We start from the raw sequence: 27,591 nt of genomic DNA, 5'->3' as shown, positions 1-27,591 counted from the left end.
GTCACCGGGATTTGGGGACAACTTGAGCATTTTAAAATGTATGTTTTCAGGTCAGGTGTGGTGGCTCATGCCTACGAGTCCCAGCACTTTGGGAGGCTGAGGTGGGAGGATTCCTTGATCCCAGAAGTTTGAGACCAGCCTGGACAACACAGTGGACCCTGTCTCTACAGGAATTTGTTTTAAAAAATTAGCTGGGCATAGTGGTGTGCTCCTGCAGTCCCAGCTACTCAAGAGGCTGAGGCAGGAGGATCGCTTGAACCCAGGAGTTCAAGGCCGCAGTGAGCTATGATGGTGCCACTGCACTCCAGCCTGGGTGACAGAGCAAGACCCTGTCTCATAAAAAATAAAGAACTAAATAAGTAAAATTTATGTTTTTATAGAATAAAACATAGTTCCTTAAATTAGTTTTTTTCTCAAACTGCGGCTTGTAGATTTTTTTTTTTTTCTTTATGAGATGCTGGTGCATTCCTGAAATCTGAGGAATGTTGGTATAACAGAAGGGACATGGGCTTTGAAATCAGACGATCCATATTCAAATTCTGCCTCTTCTACGGACTCCATGGGAGAACCTGGGTGAGTCACTCGGCCCCACTGAGCCTCGCCTTTGTCATTTGGAAAATGGTGATAATAGCTACGCACAATCTTGCTATAAAGAGTGCATGCAAATGTAGGGGCTCAGCAAAAGTTACCTCCCATCCTCTCACCCATTTTCTTCTCCCCTAAAGAAAGAGGAGAGGAATTATTCTGCCGTCTTGAATGAAAGCAAAGAGAAACTCAACTGAGATATTCAACAGATTTGTACTGGAGACTCGATGATTCAGACAGAGGTGTTGTGGTAGGCTGAATAACACCCCCTCAACTCCTAAAGATGTTCACGTCCTCATCACTGGAACCTGTGAATGTTATATGGCAAAAAAAGAATGTTGCAGGTATGAGTAAATTATAGATCTTTCAACAGAGGGATTACCGGTGAGTCCTAAATAAGAGGGAGGAAGAGGAAGATTCCATACAGAGAGAAGAGTAGAAGGCAATGTGGCCAGGGACTCAGAGACTGGAGTGATGTGGCCACAGGCCGAAGAAAGGAGCAGCCACCAGAAGCTGGGAGGAAAGGAAAAAAGCGAATTCTCCCCTAGAGCCTTGGGAGGGGCTCAGCCCTTCCGGCACCTTGATTTAAGCTCCGTGAAACTGACTTCAGGCTTCTGGCCTCCAGAACCATGAAAGAATATATTTGTTTTAGGTTTCCACATTTATGGCAATGTTTTACAGCAGCCATAGGAAACTAATACCGATGGTTGCTCATGACTGCAAAAAAATAATGTTAAGATGGGGTGGAAATGATTGTGCTTAGTGGCAGAAATTTAAGAACTCCCGAGCAAACATTTTGATTCTGTTGTCTAGTCCTTGGCTCCTAGGCCGACAGGTGTGAAGAAGAGAAAATCCCTTCTAATAGTATAGAGCTTTCACACTGTGGCTTGAAACCTTCAGTGGGCTGTGATTGACGTTTTGTTTGTTTGTTTTTTAAGTGAACTAGAATAGAATAAAAAGCCTGACACTCTATGCTGTTGTCATCATAAACCAAGGGCTTGCCCACTCTTTCCTATGTGAAGCCGTTGCACATGGTCTTCCATGCACTCTCCTTCCTCCTCTTACCACTCTTAGTTAAGTGGCCGCTAACATGCTCCCATGGCATCTTGTGCTTTCGTTATTATGGTCCTTATCACCTTGTAGTACATTATTAGCCACTCATTCAGCGAGTGTGCTTCTGGTCCTACTGTGTCTCAGGCACTTTACTGGGTGCTGGTCCTTTCCAAGTGTCTCCTCCTTGGACAGCCATTTCCCTAAGGAATAAGGTTTTTATTGTTGGGCTGTTTGTTTGTTTGTTTTCTGAGATGGGGTCTCGTTCTGTCGCCGAAGCTGGAATGCAGTGGCATGAACATGGCTTACTCTAACCTTGACCTCCCGGGCTCAAGCAATCCTCACACTTCAGCCCTTCTACCCAAGTAGCTGGGACTACAGGCACACACCACCATGCCTGGCTAATTTTTTAATTTTTTGTAGAGACAGGGTCTCCCTGTGTTGCCCAGGCTGGTCTTGAACTCCTGGGCTCAAGAGATCCTCTTGCCTTGGCCTCCCAAAATGCTGGGATCACAGGAAGGAGCCACAGGGCCTGGCCCAGGAATAATGTTTTAACATCTGTATCTGTAGTGCCGTAGGCAGTGCCTGGCATTCCAAAAGGTGCTTGAATGAGTTGTGGTTTTAGAATTATTCTTTTTTTGTCTGTTTTGTTTTGGTTTTTATTTTTTTGTTTTGTTTTGTTTTGAGATGGAGTCTCGCTCTGTCATCCAGGCTGGAGTGCAGTGGCGCCATCTTGGCTCACTGCAACCTCCCCCTCCCAGGTTCAAGCAATTCTCCTGCCTCAGCCTCCCGAGTAGCTGGGATTACAGGCGCCCACCACCACGCCCAGCTAATTTTTGAATTTTTAGTAGAGAAGGGGTTTCACCGTGTTGACCAGGTTGGTCTCGAACTCCTGACCTCAGGTGATCCACCCACCTCGGCCTCCCAAAGTGCTGGAGTTACAAGCATGAGCCAACGCTCCTGGCCTAGAATTATTCTTTTAAACAAATTCAAATGGTAGTTGCGGGCAAGTCATCTGCTCTGGCCCTGTTAGGTGTGGGACAAGACATTGCTCTATGGGAACTGGCCTGACAGGCGTAGGTTTTCTAGAAGCATGGTCATAGAAATCCTCTATTTGGGCTTTTAAATTGCAATCGTCCCTTGGTAGAGTTGGACACATTTTCTCTCTTCTCCAGGTCACCCTCCTGCCATAGCATCCTGGAACAGCTAGAGGAGGAATCACTTGACTGATGAAGAAATGGAAGGAGTGCTTGTGAACATTGGAGGCCGTCCTAATTGCAGGACCAGCTGGAGAAGATAGCCTAAAATAAATTTCAGTCATACAGGAATTTTTAAAAGAAAAGGATACCTTCCTTTCCTAACTTAGGCTCTTCTGCTAACTTATTGTAACATCATCAGGTCCTTAAAACATCAAATATGAGAGCCAAATTATATTCAGCAGTGTCTTAGGCAACAACCACATATGTATAATATAGACGATGATATCATGGCTGACTCAATATAATTACACCTTTGCTCATAAACCCTATCTTTCTTTCTAGGCATTCAAAGCACATGACAGACATTATCTTGTTGCTTTTCCCAGCACACTTGCCAGGTAGACAGGAAGCAAATATCATTATTGTCTTCATCTCATGTAGGTATAGACAGCGTTCCTGGGAACTATTTGCTCAAAGCCCCACTGGCAATAAGAGCTACTGGGAAAAAAAATGGCTAGAGTCCTAATTTAAAAAACAACTTCCTGCTGAGTCAACTTCAGGTCACAATGCTGGGATATTTCTAATTTCAGGCATTCTTAGACGGGGGCACAATGGGTTAGTTATTTTCCTTTATTTGCAGGGGTTTCGGAGGGAGTGAGATAGCAGATATAATCAAATTGATGCAACTATTGGCACTTTCTGAGTGTTCAGCATCTATGGGGAACTTCAGCATCTATTTTCTTTCCAAGATGGCAGTGGCATTACCGAGCATAGCTCAGTGAAGTACGACTGGCAACACAATCTGGAACATCAATATGATTCTACAATGTTTTGCCATTAGAGGCATTTCTACTGTCATTGAAAACATTTAGAGTTGTAGAGGCCTGAGCTCAAGTACCAGCTCTGACATTAACTGGTTAAGTACTTTTGAACAAGCCTTTAATCGCTCTGTTCTCATTTTTCTCATCCATAAAATGGGAACAATATTTACCTTCGTCGAAGACACTAAGGGTAAAAAGAGATCATATATATGTTTCATAAACATTGAAATTCTATAGAAAAACAAAGCATTACAAAGATTAGACCACTTCAATTACAGGCCCTAATACAGGTTATATTTTCTATCAATGGGGACTATTTCCAATGGGTCATCTGTGCAAAAAAGATGTCTTTAAAACTGTAAATTAGGCCGAGCATGATGGCTTGTGTCTATAATCCCAGTACTTGGGAGGCCGAGGTGGGCATATCACTTAAGGCCAGGAGTTGAAGACCAGCCTGGCCAACATGATGAAACCCGTCTCTACTAAAAATGCAAAAATTAGGTGGACACGGTGGGCATGCCTGCAATCCCACCTACTTGGGAGGCTGCAGCAGGAGAATAGCTTGAACCAGGGAGGCGGAGGTTGCAGTGAACCAAGATGGCACCCCTGCACTCCAGCCTGGATGACAGAGCAAGACTCTGTTTAAAAAAACAAAAACAACAACAACAACAACAAAAACTGTAAATTATTATCTCCCTGGGAAATCAGGAGAAAAGAAAATTAAAAGGAGAAAGGAGGCCTGGGGCTATAGGTCTATCAGAATGTAAGGAATGTGACAAATATGAACCCCGTGCCTATGTGGTGGAATTCAAGTCTATATACAATGTACAGCCCAGGAAGCTTGCAAAGTAAAGCTTTCTTGTGCCTTCTGGAATGTGGACCCTTTGTCCACGATCTACAAGGTAAAGAATTCCATAGGAAGTATATATTTAACTAATTGTAGCCAGAAATTAGATATGGGTAAGCCAGATTCCACTGTGCAATGTTATTGCTTCTTCAACCTAGATACGTGCATACTTTAACCCAAGCTCAAACCCTGAAGATTTGAACTCCTAACCTTTAAAACACGAGGCGGTTACTTTGATCACCAGGCATCCTGGCTCTTGTTTACTAGGACTGGGAGTTCTCCTCAGACAGAGCTCCATTTATTCCACGACCCCAGCAGAATAACACTAAGAAACCCAAAAGCACATCCATTTTGAAATAGTGCCTGTGGCACCAAAAGGATTCTGGAGCTCTGAATCAGTCCCTTACCTCATGGCAAAATTTACAGGCTTGCAGAGTTAAATGAAAATCAGATTGGAATGCAGGGACTTCTATTTTTCTGTAATGACATGTTGTGAGAAGGAAGGCAATTTTCTTGGACATTCCTCTAAAACCAGTGCACTTGCAGTGGCTTTTTTTTTTTTTTTTTTTTTTTTTGGTTTACAAAACTATTCTAAACAGACCCAGGGCTCACTGCCATCTCCGGGTGCCAGGACTCTGGGCCACAGGGGCCATTTGTCCAGGGAATATAATTAAAATCAGTAATTATTCCTTTCACTTGGCACATGTGAGCCTCTTCTCAAAGCTGTCAGAGAGTGGACTTTAATATCTCATTCTTTCTCTGAAGTAATTTAATGATCACATAAGAAAAATGATTCTCTGAAACTATAATCTTAGAATTTGGCTCCACCTCCAAGTTGAAAGAATTTTGTAAGGAAAGAAAGAGAAAACACTCAAGAAATATGTCTGCTCCTCACATCTGACTGTGAAAAGTCTATATACTATGACCTGAAAAGGAAAGATAAACATAGTCCATGAAATTCTGTGGCAAAAAGGAATGAAAATGTGCTTACGAAAAAAAAAACCCAAACTGGAACTGTATTCTCTGCAGGTTTAAAAGCAACCTTTGCCAAAATCTGCTTTCTGGAAACTTTCCTCTAAACCTGGCTGCTACCGTCAGCCTTGGCTGTGGGAGACAGACCTGGAAGACTATGGTTTGGAATATGTGAATGTTAAAAATCAGACATTGTTCCCTTTTCTTTATAACAACAAAAAGTCTTTGGTTTTGGCTATATACATGCTGGGTTTTCTGGTACCACATTGTTCCTTTTTTCACTAGAGGGATCTTGATATTTTTGTTTGTTTCCTTTTTGACCACTGCTCTCCCCTTTCTTACAATGCCCTTGAGAAGAAGCTAATGGGCTCTGTTTCCATGCTGAAATGAAGAAATGATCGAGCGAGTATGAAATGACGCGTGGAAGGCCACACAGCAAGTTGGAAAAAGACTCTGAATGAGAAACTTGAAATTTCCATGTCCTCCCCAGGTCTGTAAATCCAGTATACTAAGCTAAGTTTTTCTAAGACATTGAGGCCCAAAGATGGCTGTTGAACCACAGGCATGAAGTGTGACTTCAAATCAAGAGTCAACACTACGCGGAGTGACTAGATACAGAATGCTCTAATAAAATAATCATCACCTGCCGGGGCAGAGTTAAGCTTAAAATCATCTTACCGTGGATTATTTGAATTTATAGCATATTACATATAATTCAGATAGAACAGGGTAATGTTCAACCTAATCCCATCTATGAAAAGACTGCAGAACAAACAATAAATATAAAATACATTACAGGAACTGTGTTTCAGTTACATGTCATATGTCACATACATAAGAACAAGAATTAGGAAGCAACAGAATCAATTATTATTGCATCACGGGGAACTATGTTTTCAAGAAGCATAACTACTGAACTTGGAAGTCATTCTCTTTAACAAAAAACAGGTAGTCCATGTAACCTAACATATTACACAGCAGCAGCAGCAACTGAAAAAGCTGTTCCCAGGCAAAGGGCACAAGCCAAAGTCATTTTTGTGGGCTCTTAAGCAGATCTCGCTATGTTTCAGTGGAAGGTAGAATCATTCAAGAGGAAACTGGGAATGTGCAGAGATAGAACCACAGAACATCACAAAGAGCCTTCTTAAAGGAGCAGTGGTGGGCTGAGTGATTGGGAATGCTCTGCAATTAAAGGCATACCTGGTTTAACGTTTTTTTTTAAGAGATGAGGCTCTCACTATGTTGCCCAGACTGGTCTTGAACTCCTGGGTTCAAGTGATCCTCTTACCTTGGCCTCCCAAAGTGCTGGGATGCCACCCTGCCCCAGCCTATCTTTGCCATTTTTCTAACAGCATGTGCTCATTTCATGGTCTCTGTGTCACATTTCAGTAATTCTCACAATATTTCAAACTTTTTCATCATTATTATTTCCGTTATACTGGTCTGTGATCAGTGATCTTTGATGTTACTGTTGTAATTGTTTTGGAGAGTCATGGGCAGCACCCATATAAGAAGGTGAACTTGATCAATAAATGTGTGTGTTCTGACTGCTCCACCAACTGGCTCCTCGCACTGACTGGCTGTTCCCCCATTTCTCTCTCTCTCCTCAGGGTCCTCCCTATTCCCTGAGATACAGTGATACTAAAATTAGTTCAATTAATAACCCTACAGTGGCCTCTAAGGGTTCAAGTAAAAGCATTGCACATCTCTCACTTTATTTATTTATTTAATTTTTTTTTCAGACGGACCCTCACTCTGTTGCCCAGGCTGGAGTGCAGTGGCGCGATCTCAGCTCCCTGCAACCTCCGCCTCCCAGTTCAAGTGATTCTCCTGCCTCAGCCTCCTGAGTAGCTGGTATTACAGGCATGAGCCACCACACCCACCTAATTTTTGTATTTTTAGTAGAGACAGGGTTTCACCATGTTGGCCAAGCTGGTCTCGAACTCCTGGCCTCAGATGATCTGCCCGCCTCAGCCTCCCAAGGTGCTGGGATTACAAGTGTGAGTCACCACACCCTGCTCACTTTATTTAATTTATTTTTTGAGCCAGGGCCTTGCTCTGTCACCTAGGCTGGTATGCAGTGGTGCCATCTCAGCTCACTGCAACCTCTGTCTCCAGGGTTTAAGCAATCCTCCCACCTCAGCCTGCTGAGTAGCTGGGATTACAGGCAAGCACCACCATGCCTGGCTAATATTTGTATTTTTTGGTAGAGACAGGGTTTTGCCATGTTGCCCAGGCTGGTCTCGAACTCCTGGTTTCAAGCATTCTGCCCGCTTCGGCTTCCCAAATTACTGGGATTACAGGCACATCTCTCATTTTAAATAAAAAACTAGCAATGATTATGCTTAGTGAGGAAGGTATGTTGAAAGCTGAGATAGACTGAAAGCTAGTCCTCTTGTGCCAAACAGTTAGGAAAGCTGTGAATGCAAAGGAAAAGTTCTTGAAGGAAATTAAAAGCATCTCTCCATGGGACACATGAATAAGAAAATGAAACAGTCTTAATGCTGAAATAGAGAAAGTTTTAGTGGTCTGGGTAGATCAAACCAGCCATAACATTTCCTTAGGCCAAAACCCAATCCAGAACAAGGCCCTAATGCACTTTAATTCTCTGAAGGCTGAGAGAGGTGAGGAAGCTACAGAAAAAAATGTTTGAAGCTAGCAGAGGTTGGTTCATGAGGTTTAAGGAAAAAAGCTGTCTTAATAACATGAAAGCAAGTAGTGATGGAGAAGCTGCAGCAAGTGGCACAGAAGATCTAGCTGAGATAATTAATGAACAATAGGTTTTCTACATAGATGAAACCTTTTCTATTGGAAGATAATGCCATCTAGAACTTTCATAGCTAGAGAGAAGTCAATGCCTGGCTTCAAAGCTTCAAAGGACAGTCCGATTGTTTTGTTAGGGGCTAATGCAGCTAGTGACTTTAAGTTGAAGCCAATGCTCATTTACCATTCTGCAAGTTCCAGGGCTCTTAAGAATTATGTGAAATCTACTCTGCCTGTGCTCTACAAATGGAACAGCAGAGCCAGGATGACAGAACATTTCTTTACAGCACGGTTTACTGAATAGTTTAAGCCCACCATTGAGAACTACTGCTCAGAGAAAAAGATTCCTTTCAAAATATACCTGCTCATTGGTAATGCACCCAGTCATCCAAGAACTCTGATGGAGCTATACAGGAGATTAATGTTTTAAGCAAACACAACATCCATCCTGCAGCTCATGCATGGAGGTGTAATTTTGGCTTTCAAGTCTTATTGTTTAAGAAATACATGTTTTTTTTCTTTCTTTTTTTTGAGATGAAATTTTGCTCTTGTTGCCCAGGCTGGAGTGCAATGGCACGATCTTGGCTCACTGCCACCTCTGCCTCCTGGTTCAAGTGATTCTCCTGCTTCAGCCTCTCAAGTAGCTGATATTACAGGTGCCTACCACCACGCCTGGCTAATTTTGTATTTTTAGTGGAGATGGAGTTTCACCATGTTGGCCAGGCTGGTCTTGAACTCCTGACCTCAGGTGATCCACCCACCTCGGCCTCCCAAAGTGCTCGGATTACAGGCATGAGCCATTGCACGCAGCCAATAAATACATTTTGTAAGGCTATAGTGACCATAAATAGTGATTTCTCTGATAGATCTGGGCACAGTCAGTTGAAAGCCTTCTGGAAAGGATTCACTATTCTAGATGCCATTGAGAACATTCATGATTCATGGGAGAACATATCCATGTTAACAGGAGTTTGGAAGAAGTTGATTCCAACCCTCATAGATGACTTTGAGGACTTTAAGACTTCTTCAGTGGAGGAAGTCACTGCAGATGTGGTAGAAAGTGTAAGAGAACTAGAATTAGCAGTGGAGCCTGAAGATGTGACTGAATTGCTGCAATCTCATAATAAAAGTTTAATGGATGAGAAGTTGCCTCTTACGGATGAGCAAAGAAAGTGGTTTCTTGAGATGGAAACTACTCCTGATGAAGACACTGTGAATATTATTGAAATGATAACAAAAGATTTAAAATATTATGTAAACTCAGTTGTTAAAGCAGCAGCAGGGTTTGAGAGATTTACTTCAATTTTGAAAGAAGTTCTACTGTGAGTAAATGCCATCAAATAGCTTTGCATGCTACAGAGAAATCTTTCATGAAAAGAAGAGTCAATTGATGCAGCAAACCTCATTGTCTTACTTTAAGAAATGGTCGCATTTTGAAGAGAAGGTGGAGCGGGGGGCTCCTCTATTCCAGGGACTCTAAACCAAAAAGCATCAGAGTTTGAGAAGCCAGCAGCTCACGGTTCGGCTGAAGTTAGGAATGGGAGGCAGCCGCCAAGTGCATGGGGTTGGGGGTGTCCTGGTCTTTGGCTTCTCAACTCTGTCTTTCGACAGAGAACATGTTACGACTTTTCAGAAATAGGAAGGTTTGTTGATTTCTCACAGTTTCAGGAATCTGATGATACAGATGAAGATTCGGGCCCTACCACTAAGAAAATTTGATCATCTCCCCTAGAAGCTAAAAATAAGGCGATCTGGAAAGAATTCACAGGAAGATAGTGAGGACTCAGAAGAAAAAGATCTGAAGACCAAGAAGGATGACTTTCACTCAGCAGAGGATAATGAAGATGAAAACGAAGATCATAAAAATGTACACCAGCACAGCAGGCAGCATCTAAAGCAGCTTCTGAACAGAGGGAGACGCTCACGGAAGATGTGGGCGTGAGGAAGAACAAGAAGAGGATGAGGCACCCTTCCAGGAGAATTCCGGCAGCAATGAAGATTTCCTAATGGAAGATGATGACGATAGTGACTAAGGCAATTCAAAAAAGAAAAACAAAAAGATGGTTAAGAAGTCCAAACCTAAGAGAAAAGCAAAGAAAATGTTCAAACGCAGACTAAAGGCTACAGTGATGCCAAGTCCAGTGAAAGGCAAGGGAATGTGGGTCGCCCCACAGCTTCAAAGCCATCAAAGGAAAGGACTCCTTCTCCCAAGGAAGACAAGGAACCAGAAAGCCCGCCAGAAAAGAAAACATCTACAAGCCCCCACCCAAGAAATCTGGGGATGAAGGCGTCTGGGGAGGCTTAAAAGTGATGATGGTTTGGGGAGAGCTTTTAAGAAAAGGAGAGGAGAGTAGAGGAAGAGAGAAGAAAGGAGAAAGAAAAGAAAGAAAAAAGAAAAAGTAAAGGAGAAAAGAGAGGGAGAAAAAAAGAACCTACTTAAGATAGAACATGGTTTTGTCTACGGCTTGACCCATGGGCTTTCAGTGCTTTTTTCCATTTGTTGAAAGTAATGCTTCTCTCTTTTAAAAATAAAACAATTGTATGTTTAATTGTTTAAGTTACCTTTTTGTCTATTGGTCTCTTTGCCAATGCCCCCACCCCCAACCCCAGCTGCCCTTTCCCAATGAAAGCTACGTCAAATTAATCATGGATTGACTGCTTCGTTTTTTTATTTTTAATGGAAGGTATACCACAGTTGTAAAGCAGTAAGATTTGAGATGAACACTATGGAAAATTTGCTTTTTGCTAAACAATAGCAAGTTGAATAGTAATCAAAAAACATAGAAAGATTTTAGTTCAAAATGATTGCTTCTTCCTCTACTTGGACTTTAAAAAAATCAGTTGTCATCTAATATGAGTTTATTTGTCTATGTACACAAGTATAAATGTCTAAAAAAATCATGACTTTAAACTTCCACTGATGAGGCAGGTAAAAGATAAAGATGAATTCTGAACTGTTAAAAAAAAATGGTCACAGCCACCCTGTGATGATGGTTCATTTCAGGTGTCAATTTGACTAGATTAAGGAAACATACAAACCTCTAAAAGTGTTATTTTGGGGTGTGTCTGCGAGGGTGTTTCTAGAGGAGATTGGCATGTGAGTCTGAGTGGACGAGGTGGGGAATATCTGCCCTTTGTATAGGCAGGCACCATCTAATCTTCCAGGGGCCTGGAGAAAACAAAACAGAAAAGGCAGTTATGTTGTGCTGTCAGTTGGAGCTGGAATACACTCTTCCTCTCCTATCCTTGGACAGCAACTTCAGGCTGTCCAGCCTTTGGACTCCAGGACTAAAACCAATGGCTTCCCCTGTTCTCAGGTCTCTGACTTCACATTGAGAGTTACACCACCTGCTTCCCTGGTTCTGAGGTCTTCAGACTTGGACTGGGCCAAGCTACCAGCACCTCAGAGTCTCCAGCTTGCAGTTAGCCTGTTGTGGGACATCTGAGTATCCATAATCATGTGAGCCAATCTTCCTAATAAATCCCCTCTCATCTACCTGTCTATCTACCCTATTGGTTCTATCTCGTTGAAGAACCCCAATGAATATACATGCTAACCCCAACAACAACCACCCTGATCAATCAGCAGCCATCAATGTCTAGACCCTTCACCAGCAAGATTATAACTTGTTGAAGGCTTGATTATCATTAACAATTTTTTTTTTTTTAAGACAGAGTTTCACTCTCTCGCCCAGGCTGGAATGCAGCAACGCGATCTCAGCTCACTGCAACCTCCACCTCCCAGGTTCAAGCGATTCCCCTCCTTCAGCCTCCCAAGTAGCTGGGACTACAGGTGGATGCCATCACACCTGGCTAATTTTTTGTATTTTTAATACAATGGGCTTTCACTGTGTTAGCCAGGATGGTCTCAAGCTCCTGACCTCATGATCTGCCTGCCTCGGCCTCCCAAAATGCTGGGATTACAGGCATGAGCCACGGCACCCAGCCTATCATTAACATTTTTTTCGCAATAAAGTATTTTTAAAGTATGCACGTTTTTTAGACATAATGCTATTGCAAACTTAATAGACTACAGTATAGTATAAACATAACTTTTCTATGCACTGGGAAACAAAGATGTTCATATGACTCACTTTTTTGCTATATTAGCTTCATTGCAGTGGTCTGGAACCAAACCTGCAATATCCCTGAAGTATGCCTATATAGAATTCTTCATACCGGGAAGAGGACTTATTGATAGAGGAAGGTGTGGGATATGGGGCAATGTGTGTGACAGAAAAAGGTCAGTAGATGGCAATGAACCAATGGCAATGGAAGGATCAAGAAGGACCGACAGAGAGATTTCTGTCCATCATGCTTGTCTGAAATGAAAACCAGAGCCACATTGTGTATCATTTACAGCTTCATGTATGCATGTATCTGTCTAAGTTAACCGTTTATGGTTTTTTATGATGTTGGCAGAGTAATTTTACACTATTTGTATTGATTTTATAAAATCAGGTTAAAGCCATCTCTTATTATTAGAGATTGATACTTTTAGTTAAAGATGCAGGTAGAATGCATGCATTAACTCTTATTCTCAAGTTATTCTAAAGAATAATTAAACGGATTTTGAAACACAAAAAAGACATAAACCACAGGGACAAAGAGGAGAGGAGAAAGCAAAAACAAAATTTTGGATGGTGGAAAGCACTGGGACAAGTGATAACTGAATTAGAAGACCCGAGGGTGTCAAATTGTATAGCAGTGGTTGGGAAGCTGAGAACAGCCCAATTTACACTGAAGAACTCCCAAAGTCTTAGGAACTGGTAACGAGGTTCCTCTTAAAGTGAGGTTGAAGGTTAGTGAAAATTAGCAGATTAGAGGAAAGTCCAGTTAAAAAGCTGTTAGATGAATGAATGAATGAATGAATGAACGAATGAAAATGGTATATCTATACAATGGAATACCGTTCAGCAATAAAAAAGTTCTGATTCATGTTACAATATGTATGAACCTTGAAAACATTATGCTAAGTGAAAGAAGCCAGTCACAAAAGACCACATATGGTATTATTCTATTTATATGAAATGCCCAGAATAGACAGATTCATAGAAACAGAAAGAACAGTTGACTCTTGAACAACATAGATTTGAACTGCATGATTCCACCTATATGTGGATTTTCTTCTGCCTCTACCACCCCTGGGACAATAAAACCCAACCCCTCCTCTTTCTTTTCCTTCTCAGCCTTCTCAATGAGAAGACAATAAGAATGAATACCTTTATGATTATTCACTTCCATTTTATTTTATTCAATTTTTCATAGGTTATTGGGGTACAGGTGGTGTTTGGTTACATGAGCAAGTTCTTTACTGGTGATCTGTGAGATTTGGGTGCACCCATCACCCAAGCAGCATACACTGCACCCTATTTGTAGTTTTTTGTCCCTCTTCCCCATCCCACCATTCCCCCCAAGTCCCCTGTTGTATTATTCTTATGCCTTTGCATCCTCATAACTTAGTTTGCACATATCAGTGAAAACATATGGTGTTTGGTTTTCCATTCCCGAATTACTTCACTTAGACTAATAGTCTCCGAGCTCATCCAGGTCACTGAGAATGCTGTTAATTCATTCCTTTTTATGGCTGAGTAGTATCCCATTGTATATATATACCACAGTTTATTTATCCACTCAATTGATGGGCATTTGGGTTGGTTCCATGATTTTGCAATTGCAAATTGTGCTGCTATAAACATGCATGTACAAGTATCTTTTTCATATAATGAATCCTTTTCCTCTGGGTAGATATCCAGTAGTGGGATTGCTGGATCAAATGGTAGTTCTACTTTTAGTTCTTTAAGGAATCTCTATTCTGTTTTCCATAGTGGCTATACTAGTTTACATTCCCACCAGCAGTGTAGAAGTGTTGTCTGATCACCGCATCCACGCCAACATCTATTGTTTTTTGATTTTTTTGATTATGGCCATTCTTGTAGGAGTAAGGTGGTATTGCATTGTGGTTTTCATTTGCATTTCCCTGATCATTAGTGATGTTGAACATTTTTTCATATGATTTTTGGCCATTTGTATATCTTCTTTTGAGAATTGTCTATTCATATCCTTAGCCCACTTTTTCATGGGATTGTTTGTTTTTTCTTGCTGATTTGATTGAGTTCATTGTAGATTCTGGATATTAGTCCTTTATCAGATGTATAGATTGTGAAGATTTTCTCCTACTCTGTGGGTTGTCTGTTTACTCTGCTGACTGTTCCTTTTGCCATACAAAAGCTCTTTAGTTTAATTAGGTCTCAGCTATTTATCTTTGTTTTTATTTCATTTGCTTTTGGGTTCTTGGTCATCAAGTCCTTGCCTAATGTCTAGAAGGGTTTTTCCAATGTTCTCTTCTAGAATTTTTATAGTTTCAGGTCTTAGATTTAAGTCCTTAATCCATCTTGAGTTGATTTTTGTATAAGCTGAGAGATGAGGATCCAGTTTCATTCTCCTACATGTGGCTAGCCAATTATTCCAGCACCATTTGTTGAAAAGGGCGTCCTTTCCTCATTTTATGTTTTGTTGTTGTTGTTGTTGTTGTTTGTTTGTTTTGAGACAGAGTCTTGCTCTGTCGCCCAGGCTGGAGTGCAGTGGTGTGATCTCAGCTCACTGCAAGCTCCGCCTCCCGGTTCACGCCATTCTCCTACCTCAGCCTCCTGAGTAACTGGGACTACAGGCGCCAGCCACCACGCCCAGATAATTTTTTGTATATTTAGTAGAGACACGGTTTCACCATGTTAGCCAGGATGGTCTCGATCTCCTGACCTCATGATCCACCCACCTCAGCCTCCCAAAGTGCTGGGATTACAGGCGTGAGCCACCGGGCCCAGCCTCCTCACTTTATGTTTTTGTTTGCTTTGTCAAAGATCAGTTGGCTGTAGGTATTTGGGTTTCTTTCTGGGTTCTCTATTCTGTTCCATTGATCTGTGTGCCTATTTTTATACCAGTACCATGCTCTTGTGGTGACTATGGCCTTATAGTATAGTTTGAAATCATGTAGTGTGATGCCTCTAGATTTGCTCTTTTTGTTTAGTCTTGCTTTGGCTATGCAGGTTCTTTTTTGGTTCCATATGAATTTTAGAGTTTTTTTTTTTCTAATTCTGTGAAGAATGATGGTGGTATTTTGATGGGGATTGTGTTGAATTTGTAGACTGCTTTTGGCAGTATGGTCATTTTCACAATATTGATTATACCCAACCATGAGCATGGGATGTGTTTCCATTTGTTTGTGTCATCTATGATTTCTTTCAGCAGTGTTTTGTAGTTTTCCTCGTAGAGGTCTTTTGCGTCCTTGATTAGATATATTCCTAAGTATTTTAATTTTTTGCAGCTATTATAATGGATATTGAGTTCTTGACTTGATTCTCTGTTTGGTTGCTGTTGGCGTATAGAAGAGCTACTGATTTGTGTACATTAATCTTGTATCCAGAAACTGTTGAATTCTTTCATCAGTTCTAGGAGCTTTCTGAAGGAGTCTTTAGGGTTTCTGAGGTAAATGATCATAGCATCAGCAAACAATGACAGTTTGACTTCCTCTTTACTGATTTGGATGCCCTTTATTTCTTTCTTGTCTAATTGCTCTGGCCAGGACTTCTAGTACTACGTTGAAGAGGAGTGGTGAGACTGGGCATCCTTGTCTTGTTCCAGTTCCCAGAGGGAATGCTTTCAACTTTTCCCCATTCAGTACTATGTTGGCTGTGGGTTTGTCATAGATAACTTTTATTACATTTAGGTAATGTAAATGTAATAAAATTGTATGCCAATTGTAATAAAATTGGTATGCCTTGTATGCCAATTTTGCTGAGAGTTTTAATCATAAAGGGATGCTTGGATTTTGTCAAATGCTTCTTCTGCATCTATTGAGATGATCATGTGACTTTTGTTTTTAATTCTGTTTATGTAGTGTATCACATTTATTGATTTGCATATGTTATATGCCCTGCCTGCATCCCCGGTATAAAACCCACTTGGTCATGGTGGATTCCCTTTTTGATATGTTGCTGGATTCAATTAGCTAGTATTTTGTTAAGGATTCTAGCATGTACGTTCATCAAGGATATAGGTCTGTAGCATTCTTTTTTGGTTATGTCCTTTCCTGGTTTTGGTATTAGGGTGATGCTGGCTGCATAGAATGAATTAGGGAGGGTTCCTTCTTTCTCCATCTTGTGGAAGAGTGTCAAAAGGATTGGTACCAATTCCTCTTTGAATGTCTGGTAGAATTCTGCTGTGAATCCATCTGGTCCTGGACTTTTTTTTGTTGGTAATTTTTAAATTACCATTTCAATCTTGCTGCTTGTTATTTGTCTGTTTGGGATATCTAATTCTTCCTGATTTAAGCTTAGGAGTATTGTATTTTTCCAGAAATTCATCCACCTCTTCTAGGTTTTCTTTTTCTTTTTTCTTTTTCTTTTCTTGAGATGGAGTCTCGCTCTGTCACCCAGACTGGAGTGCAGTGGCATGATCTCAGTTTACTGCAACCTCCACCTCCCAGGTTCAAGCGATTCTCCTGCCTCAGCCTCCTGAGTAGCTGGGACTATAGGCATGTGCCACCACGCCTGGCTAACTTTTGTATTTTTAGTAGAGACAGGGTTTCACCATATTAGCCAGGCTGGTCTCAAACTCCTGATTTGATCTCAAACTCGTGATCCACCCACCTCAGCCTCCCAAAGTGCTGAGATTACAGGTGTGAGCCACCGCACCCAGCCTCTTCTAGGTTTTCTAGTTTATGTGCATAAAGGTGTTCATAGTAGCCTTGAATGATCTTTTGTATTTCAGTGGTGTCAGTTGTAACATCTCCCATTTCATTTCTTATTGAGGTTATTTGGATTTCTCTCTTCTTTTCTTGGTTTATCTTGCTAATGGTCTATCAGTTTTATTTATCTTTTCAAAGAACCAGCTTTTTGTTTAATTTTTTGTTTGTCTTTTGTTTGTTTCAATTTCATTAGGTTCTGCTCTGATCTTGGTTATTTCCTTTCTTCTGCTGGGTTTGGGTTTGGTTTGTTCTTGTTTCTCTAGTACCTTCAGGTATGACCTTAGAATGTCAATTTGTGCTCTTTCAGTCTTTTTGATGTAAATGTGTAGGGCTATGAACTTTCCTCTTGGCACCGCCTTTGCTGTATCCCAGGGGTTTTAATAGGTTTTGTCATTATTGTCATTCAGTTGAAAGACTTTTTAAAATTTCCTTCTTGATTTCGTTTTTGACCCAATGCTCATTCAGGAGCAGGTTATTTAATTTCCATGTATTTGCATGGTTTTGAAGGTTCCTTTTGAAATTGATTTCCCGTTCTATTCCACTGTGGTCTGAGAGAATGCTTGATATAATTTCAATTTTCTTAAATGTATTGAGGCTCATTTTGTGGCCTATCATATGGTCTATCTTGGAGAAAGTTCCATGTGCTGTTGAATAGAATGTGTATTCTGCAGTTGTTGGATGAAATGTTCTCTATATATCTGTGAAGTCCATTTGTTCCAAGGTATAGTTTAAATCCATTGTTTCTTTGTTGACTTTCTGTCTTGACGACCTGTCTAGTGCTGTCAGTGGAGTATTGAAGTCCCCCACTATTATTGTGTTGCTGTCTGTCTCATTTCTTATGTCTAGTAGTAACTGTTTTATAAATTTGGGAGCTCCAGTGTTAGATGCATATATGTTTAGGATTGTGATATTTTCCTGTTGGACAAGGCCTTTTACCATTATATAATGTCCCTCTTTGTCTTTTTTAACTGCTGTTGCTTTAAAGTTTGTTTTGTCTTATATAAGAATAGCTATCCCTGCTCACTTTTGGTGTCCATTTGCATGAAATGCATTTTTCCACCTGTTTATGTAAGTCCTTATGTGTTAGGCGAGTCTCTTGAAGGCAGCAGATGGTTGGTGAGTTCTTATCCATTCTGCAGTTCTGTATCGTTTAAGTGGGGCATTTAGGTAATATCTTGTCATATTACCAGAGTTGGTTTTCTGGTTCCTTCTCGCTTGGGTAGGCTCTGTCAGAGGGAAGGTCTAGGGCTAAAGGCTCTCGTTCAGATTCTTTTGTCCCATGAGGTGTTCCCTTGATGTAGTACTCTCCCCCTTTTCCTATGTATGTGACTTTCTGAGAGCCGAGCTGCAGTGATTGTTATCTCTCTTCTGGGTCTAGCCACCCAGCAAGTCTACCAGGCTTTGGGCTGGTACTGGGGGTTGTCTGCACAGAGTCCTGTGATGTGAACCATCTATGGGTCTCTCAGCCGTGGATTCCAGCACCTGTTCCAGTGCAGGTGGAGGGTGCCAGGGAGTGAAATGGACTCTGTGAGAGTTCTTAGCTTTGGTGGTTTAATGCTCTATTTTTGTGCTGGTTGGCCTCCTGCCAGGAGATGGTGCTTTCCAGAGAGCATCAGCTGTGGTAATATGGAGAGGAACTGGTGGTGGGCCCTAGAACTCCCAAGAGTATATGCCCTACCAAGGTGGGTAGGGAAGGACCATCAGGTAGGGGAAGGGCTAGGTGTGTCTGAGTTCAGACTCTCCTTGGGCGGGTCTTGCTGCGGCTGCTGTGGGAGAGTGGGGTGAGGTTCGCAGGTCACTGGAGTTGTGTGCCTAGGAGGATTATGGCTGCCTCTTCTGAGTCATGCAGGTTGTCAGGAAAGTGAGGGAAAGCTGTCAGTCACAGGCCTCACCCAGCTCCTACACAATCTGAAGGGCCAGTCTCACTCCTACTGGGCCCCTGCTAACAGCATCAAGTCTGTTTCCAGGCAGTGGGCAAGCAGGGCTGAGAACTTGCCCCAGGCTACCTGCCTCCTGGCTGTGAAAGAAAAAGGCTTTAGTTCTTCCCCTGCCTGTGGAGTCTGCATGCTGGATTCCCCCCTCCCCCGCCCAAGTTCCAGCCAGGAGGCTTCTCACCTGCTTCAAATTGTTAACAAAGTTCAACTGGAGACTTTCTTCTCCCTGCAGTGTTTTCCGCATGCCTCTAGCCACCCTCCCAAAGATCCCTGTGGTGCCATGCAGGAATGGGCTGCTTGGGGACCCAGCAAGCTCCCAGGGTCTTTCCTGCTGCTTCCTCTACCTCTATATTTTGCTTGACTCTAAATTGACTTAGCTTCAGGTAAGGTCAGAAACGTCTCCCGCAAACTAGACCTTCAGTTTCCCCAATGGGGGTATGTGCCTCAGGGGTGGAAGATCTCCCTTTCCCACTTCCACACTTTTGGCACTCACAATATTTGGGGTGTCTCCTGGGTCCTGCAGGAGCAGTTCACTTCCTTCAAAGGGTCTGTGGGTCCTCTTGGGATGCCTGGTTTATTTCTGCAGTTGTTCTGGAGCTAAAATTCATGATGTTAGCCTCCGCATGCTGCTCTGTCCATCCAAGTCAGAGCTGCAATCTAGTTCTGCCTGTCACTTGCCATGATGATCCCTTTATTTTGATTCACTTCCGCTTAATGAATAGTAAATATAGTTTATCTTCCTTATGATTTTCTTAATAAAATTTTATTTTCCCTACTTACTGTATTATAAGAGGATATTATATAACACATATATGTTAATCGATTGTTTGTTATCAGTAAGGCTTCCAGTCAACAGTAGGCTATTAGTAGTTAAATTTGGGAAGAGTCCAAAGTTATACATAGAGTTGCAGCTTCACAAGAGGTCAGTGCCCTTAAGCCCCATGTTGCTCCAGGGTCAACTGTAGATTAATGGTTGCCTGGGACTGGGAGAGGGGAGAATGATGAGTTTCTTCTAATGAGTATGGGTTTCCTTTTGGAGATAAAAAAAATTCTAAAATTGATTGTGGTGATGGGTGCAAAACCCTGAATACTAAAAACGATTAAATTAAATAATTGATTATTGTTTTAAATAAGAAAACGCTAAACCCATCAAAAAATGAGCCAAAGGTCTGGGTGTGGTGGCTCACGCCTGTAATCCCAGCACTTTGGGAGGCCAAGGCAGGTGGATCACCAGAGGTCAGGAGTTTGAGACCAGCCTGACCAGCATGGTGAAACCCTGCCTCTACTAAAAAAAAGAAAAAGAAAAACAAACAAAACGAAACACACACACACACACACACACAAAATTACCTGGGCATGGTGGCACATGTTTATAATCCCAGCTACTTGGGAGGCCGAGGCAGGAGAATCGCTTGAACCCGGGAGGTGGAAGTTGAAGTGAGCTGAGATCAAGCCATTGCACTCCAGCCTGGGCAACAAGAATGAAACTCTGTCTCAAAAAAAAAAAAAAAAAAAATGAACCAAAGATCTTAACAAACACCTCACCATAGAAGATACACAGATGGCAAATAAGCATATGAAAAGATGCTCAACATCATACTTCATCAGGGAAATGTAAATTTAAACAGCGAGACACCACTACACACCTATTAGAATGGCTCAAAACCCAGAACACTGACAACACCAAATGCTGATGAGGATGTGGAGCAACAGGAATGCTTACTCTTTGCTAGTGGGAATGCAAAATGTTTCAGCCACTTTGAAAGACAGTTTGGCAGTTTCTTACAAAATGCAACATATTCTTAACATACAGTCCAGCACTTACACTCCTTGGTATTTACCCAAGTAAGTTAAAAAAATTATGTCCACACAAAACCTGCACACAGGTGTTGATTTATTCATAGTTGCCAAAATTCAGAGGCAACCAAATGTCATTTGGTAGGTGAATGGATAAATAAACTGGTACATCCAGACAATGGGATATTATTCAGCACTGGAAGGAAATGAGATAACAAACTGGGAAAAGACATAGAGGAAAGTTAAGTGCATGTTACTAAGTGAAAGAAGCCAATCTGAAAGGCTATAGGCTAACTCTAAAAATATGACATTTTGGAAAAGGCAAAACTATGGAGACAGTAAAAAATCATTGATCATTGTGGGGGAGGGAGGGATAAAACACAGAACACGGAGGACTTTTAGGGCAGCGAAACTGCTCTGTATGACACTATAATGGTGGATGTCATCATACATTTTTTTCAAACCCATAGAAAGTAAGATACCAAGAGTGAACCCTAATGTAAACTCTGGACTTTGTGTCATAGTGATGTGTCAATGTAGGTTCATCAGTTATAAGAAATGTACCAATCTGGTGGAAGATGTTGATAGTAGGAAAGGATATGCATGTGCAGGGATAGAAGATATATGGGAACTCCGTATCTATTCAGTCTTTTTTTTTTTTTTTTTTTTTTTGAGATAGGATCTCACTCTGTCACTCAGGCTGAAGTGCAGTGGCTCAATCACAGCTTACTGCAGCCTTGACATCCTGGGCTCAAGTGATCCTCCTGCCTCAGCCTCCCAAGTAGCTGGGATCACAGGCACGTGCCACCATGCCCAGCTAATTTTTTTGATTTTTAGTAGAGATGGGATCTTGCTATGCTGCCTAGGCTGGTCTCAAATTCCTAGGGTCCAGCGATTCACCTGCCTCGGCCTCCTAAAGTGTTGGGATTACAGGCGTGAGCCACTGTGCCTGGCCTCCATTCATTTTTGCTATGAACCTAAACTGCTCTAAAAAGTAAAGCCTATTTAAGAAAATTAACTAAATGAAAGAGAAAAGGGAGCTGATATAGCCCCTGCCCTAATGGAGTATACTTACTAGTATGTATTATTCTTGAAAAGAAAAAAATCCATAAATATTTTTAAAACATTTTTAAAAGTTGATTCTAAAACTCATTGCACTGGGTGAGGGCATACCAGACAAGCAGTCTCCTTACAAAACAGTGCCCAATACACCCTGTTCCTGCCCAGGTACACTACAGGGGACCCTTATAGTGCTGTGCCCTTCATCTAGTTAACTGAGAGTAGGGATGGCTTTGAGAGCATCCAACTATACAGAATAAAAAGGGTCTTTGCACTGGAGGCTCTTAAGAGAAGTCAAGCACAAATCCATTGTTTTATAAATGAAAATACTGGAGCTCAGAGAAATTAACTAAAGGTAGAAAGACTTCAGTGGTAGAATGTGTTTTTGATGCATTATCTCACAAAAACCTTAAGAAGTTGGTGATATTAATGTCCCTGATTTAGAGAGGAAGGAAATGAGAGGCTAAGAAATTTGTTCACGTTTCCACAGCTATTTAAGTGACAGAATCAACTGTAACTCCAGAGCATATTATCTGACCTCTATGCTAGAGTTCTCCTTGAGCACTTCTTTTCACAAAATGAATCTACTTGGTGATTGTATTATTACTTGATCATTTGTTTTGAATTTTAGTCCTTGGAGAAGTTCATTGTTTTCTTTGGTTTGTTTTCTAGGATTCCTTTTCAGAACAAATCATTCTACTTCATAGTGCTATAACAGTCCTCTCATTAAAGGAACTATAATTTTTTTTCTATCACAGCATTCTAAAGCTTCAATGCCAACAGCCGCTCCAACCACCCCTTTATACATGTCCCAAATGTATAACCTAAAAGGACTTATGTGAAAATCTGAAGTTTCATTCATTTGTTTATTTATTACTTCATTCAGCAATGTTTATTGAGCACTTGTTGTAAGATAGGCCTTGGGTATACAATGAATATAACAGACATGATCCTTGCAGCTATGGAGCCTGTAGTCTAAGGGAGGAAGATAGACATTAAAAAAGCACAACCAATACTTAGAATTATAAGCCACATCAAGCGCTATGAGGAAAATAAATGGAAAACCATAAGAGACTACAAGAGAGTACTGGATTTCGATTGGGAGACCAAGAAAGGCCTCTTTGAAAAAATGATGAGCCAAGGCCATCAGGATGAGTAAGTGTCAGAAAGGCGAGGTTTAGGTGGAAGGTTATAGGGTGGGGCACATGCAGCATTTCAGGAAAATGAATTGCATACGTGAAAGATCCAAGACAAGATGGTGTTTGCATGGTTAAGAACCGAAAACAACTTAATGTGGCTAGAGCGTAGTAAGTGAGGAGCGTGGTAGGAGATGAGTTTGGAGATTTAAACTTAAATCTGATCATGCAGGTGCTTGCAGTCCATATAAGGACTTCTTCTTATATGAGATGAGGGAAATGGGCTTCTCTACTCTCTGGTCCCACCAGAAAATTTTCAGAACATTTTTCACGAAAATAAATTCTCTTCAGAGGAACCAGGTGGGTATCTGAACTTCCTTTGAAGTAGGCGTTTGCCTTTACCACAGGACACTCGGAAGTCTGAACCTTTTAGTCACTAACCATATAAGGATCCTTATCAGGCTTAAACTATGTTTTAAAGATCTCTCTGGCCACCATAGTGAGTATAAGAGGGAGGGACAGGAAAAGAGGATGGGATGGTGTGTAGCAATTGAGTTGCAGTAGTCCATCTGAGAGAGAATAAGGACTTGGAGATGGAGAAATAGGAAAAGACTTGAGAAATATTTTGAAAGTGGAATCAGTAGTATTTGGTAATGGGCTGGCTGTTATAAGCAAAGGAGAGGGCATTTGAAAAGATGACTCCTAGGTTTGTGGCTTTAGCAAATGAACAGATGGTAGTAATATATATTTAGATAAGGAAGATGGGAGGAGGAAGATCAAGGGTTCGGGTTTGGACAAGTTAAATTTGAGTTGCCTCTGAGATATGTGAGTAGGCAGTTGGCTATACAAGCCTGGAGATCAGAAAACAAAGGTCTGGACTAGAGATTAAAATGTGGGCATTAACAGCATTTTGGTGATATTTAAAGCCACAGGACTGGTCTGGGCGCAGTGGCTCACTCCTGTAATCCCAACACTTTGGGAGGCTGAGATGGGCAGATTACTTGTGGTCAGAAGTTCAAGACCAGCCTAGCCAACAGGGAAAAACTCCATCTCTACTAAAAATACAAAAATTATCTGGGCATAGTGGCTCACGCCTGTAATCCCAGCCACTCGGGAGGCTGAGGCAGGAGAATCACTTCAACCCAGGAGGTGGAGGTTGCAGTGAGCCAAGATCACACCACTGTACTCCAGCCTGGGCGACAGAGCATGACTCTGTCTCAAAAAATAAAATAACATAAAATGAAATAAAAATAAAACTACAGGACTGAATGAGATTACTTGGGGGAAAGTGTAGAGAGAAGAAAGAAACAGGCTCCGGAAGGAGTGCCGAGTGGTCTCTAATACATGGAGACAGAGGAGAGGAGATAGGGTTAGCTGTGAGACTTAGATTAGCCTGGACATGGGAGAAAGGAGAGGACGGCATGGTGACAAAAAGACCAAGGGGAGAGTGTTTCAATAAAGGTGCAAGCAACTATGCCTAATGCTTCTGAGAGGTTAAAGTGAGGTTGGGAACGTGTCTACTGTATTTGGTATTGTTGCAGTAGTGTGCTGAAACTGACTCCCATCAGTGCAGAGAATCTATGTGGGCATCTTTTCCCAATTCTGTGTTTAGTGATGACACATTGGTAGTCATGGTGGGAGTATTTCCACTACGGAAGCTAGCAACCACTTCTATGGTTTTTGTTTTATTTTGTTTTTGGCGAGGTGGTTGTAAACATGTACCAGCATGCCACTGACAATATGACTCAATTTGTAATAAGCTGAAGAGAGAAATGGCCTTCTCTGCTCTCTGCTCTCATCAGAAAGTTTTCATGAAAATAAATTATCCTCAGAGGAACCAGCTGGGTGTCTGAACTTCCTTTGAAGTGGGCTTCTACCTTTGCCACAGGACTCTCTAAAGGCTTAGCCTTTTAGTCACTGACCTTCACAAATTTGATGCAGACCAACAGGAAAAAGAAAATCAATGTGGTCATATGAAGAATTCCTTCCAACTCTGAGATGCTGTAATTCTGTGTTGGCTGCAAGAAATTCCAGGAAGCACAAGCAGTAAACCACATTTCATTTACTCCTGGGCTTATTTACTTGGTAAAAATAATCATTAGAAAATTCCAGAATCCAGGGGTTAAGAGATGACATTTTCCACATCTTTTTTATTTTTGAAAAATGTCTACTATTTTATTAAAAAAAAAATGTAGATAAAAAAATTAACTGTGGCTGGGCACAGTGGCTCATGCCTGTAATCTCAGCACTTTGGGAGGCTGAGGCAGGCACATCACTTGAGGCCAGGAGTTCGAGACCAGCCTTGCCAACATGGCAAAACCCCGTCTTTACTGAAAATACAAAAATTAGTTGGGCGTGGTGGCGCACGCCTGTAATCTCAGCTACTTGAGAGGCTGAGGCAGGAGAATCGCTTAAACTCAAGATTGCGCCTCTGCCCTGAAGCCTGGGCAACAGAGTGAGATTATGTCCCACCAAAAAATATTAATTGAAAGGTGGAAAGTTTTATATTTTCAATACTATGACAAATGAATTAGATCATTTAATAATCAAGATAATTAATCACTAGGTAATAGGTGTTAAGATAAAATCATTAAAATAATTGTGCTTTTGACATTACTTTAGTTGTGGCATATAGCCACAGTCTAAATCCTCCTGTCATCCAAAGGTGAACTACAGATTGAACTGAATTTCTTGCAAAGTCTTCAATTTACTGAAGAAGTCAACATGCAAACCTAGTCTATATAGCTCCAAAAGTTTGTTCTTTGACACATCTTTACTCTGAACACTTAGCAATGATAAAGTTTATCAAGCTTAAAAATTAAATAAACACATCGGTGGCTCAGATTTGGAACAGAAATGCAAAGCTGTGAGCTGAGCAGAAGCCACTTGCTTATGGGGCTATGGATCTGGAATCAGGCAATATTAGCTATAGTTTGGCTCTTCCCAAGTAAATTAAAATAAAAGAGTTCCATGCCAAGATGGGAGGCTGAAAGCCAGACTCACTACTTGAAGCCAGAGGGAAGGCAGGCTTCTCCTACTCCAGAAAGGAAGCAGAAATGGAAGCTGTTTCTGCCTGGAGCTACAGCTTTTAGCAAACTGTGGACTTATGCAAGAGGGAGGACACAGCTATAACCCTGTGACTAGGAAAAGAGGCAGTCTGTTTAGTGCCTAAATCTGTGCTGTCCTCAATATGACTGTGGGCTGGATCTTGAAATAACCATTAGTAAATCTGGGTCTGAACTGGGGCCCCAGGGAGCCAAGTACAAAATGAAGGGATTCACAAAGCCACTGGACAGGGAGGAGAAAGCACAGTGGGATTAGAGGAAAAAAGAGAAAGAGAGAGACAGAGAACACAAGCCTAGAGTCAAAATGAGTCCTCAACCAAAATCCAATGCTTAGAAAGCCAAAAAAAAGAAAAAAAAAAAAAAAAGAAGACATAAATTTTCTCCTGTTGAAATTAATTTTCTAGAACAATCTGGAAAAAGGTTTACATATGCTTACAATGTGCAAAGAGATATGCAGGAATAACTTCTTTTTTTTTTTTTTTTTTTTTTTAAAGCAAGACATTACACAAAAAATGCCAACATAAATGAAATCAGAATGGGGGTATAGTGAAAAGAACAACTAGAAATCTTGGAAATGAAAAATACACCCATTAAAACAAAAATACAATAGATGAGATAAGCTGTAGACTGGCAATAGTTAAAGACAAAATTACTAGATTGAAGATGATACTGAGGATTTTTGCCTAAGAAACAGGACAGAGAGACAAAGAGATAAAAAATGTGAGACAGCAATTAAGAGAGAAGGAGGATCAACTGATAGGCTTTGACAAATGTCCACTAGGAGTTTCAGAAAATGAGAATAAAAGATATGATGGATAAGTAATATTTAGGGAGAAAATAGCTAAAAATTTTCCACAGTTAAAGAAAGTGCTAAGCTGAGCACAGTGGCTCATGACGATAATCCCAGTGATTTGGGAGACTGAGGCAGGAGCACTGCTTGAGGCCAGGAATTTAAGAACAGCCTGGGCAACATAGTGAGACCCCATCTCTACAAAAAATATAAAAAGTTAGCTGGGTGTTATGGCACCTGTCTACAGTTTCAGCTCAGAAAGCTGAGGCTAGAGGATGGCTTGAGCCCAGGAGGTCGAGGCTGCAGTAGGCTATAATGGCACCACTACACTCCAGCTTTCGGCATCAGAGTGAGACCCTGTCAAAAAAAAAATACTAAGTGCAAGTGCAGCATGACAGAAATTCACACATCTTAGCCAGCAGACAATTAAGTAATGTCTTTACAGCTAAGGGCAAGTAAGTTAGAACCTAAAATTGTACATTAAAAAAGTTTATTCAACAGTGAGGGACGCTTAAAGACATTTTCAAAAATATAATGATTAAAGTGTTTCCACTCAGAGACCCTCATAACTAACAGGAAGGCATCTCAGCAAAAAGAAAAAGGAACAAAGGTTGATGAAAATGACTAACACAGAAATTGATAAACTAGATTAGTAAATTTAATTTCCTTATAAAAATTCAACATTTTTTTCATTTATTAAAAAGATGAACTAAAATTCTAGACAATAATTTTTAAAACGCTAAAGAGGGTAAAGGATGGGAAAATAGGATGAAGAGTATTCAAAGGGAAGTTAATATATGCTAAGATCAATATCATATCAGGAAAAA

General features: G+C 41.1%; 1 pseudogene; it reads left to right on the top strand.

Annotated features, from left to right (window-relative positions):
* The first annotated feature begins 504 nt into the window (after positions 1–504).
* The window catches only part of LOC698398 (nuclear ubiquitous casein and cyclin-dependent kinase substrate 1-like), a 102,159-nt pseudogene continuing 75,072 nt past the window's right edge, over positions 505–27,591 (top strand).

The sequence above is a fragment of the Macaca mulatta genome, chromosome 1 (assembly GCF_049350105.2).
Source record: "Macaca mulatta isolate MMU2019108-1 chromosome 1, T2T-MMU8v2.0, whole genome shotgun sequence".
Lineage (NCBI taxonomy): Eukaryota > Metazoa > Chordata > Mammalia > Primates > Cercopithecidae > Macaca > Macaca mulatta.
The sequence above is the reverse complement of the archived record's forward strand: the minus strand, read 5'-3'. Positions and strand labels throughout refer to the sequence as shown.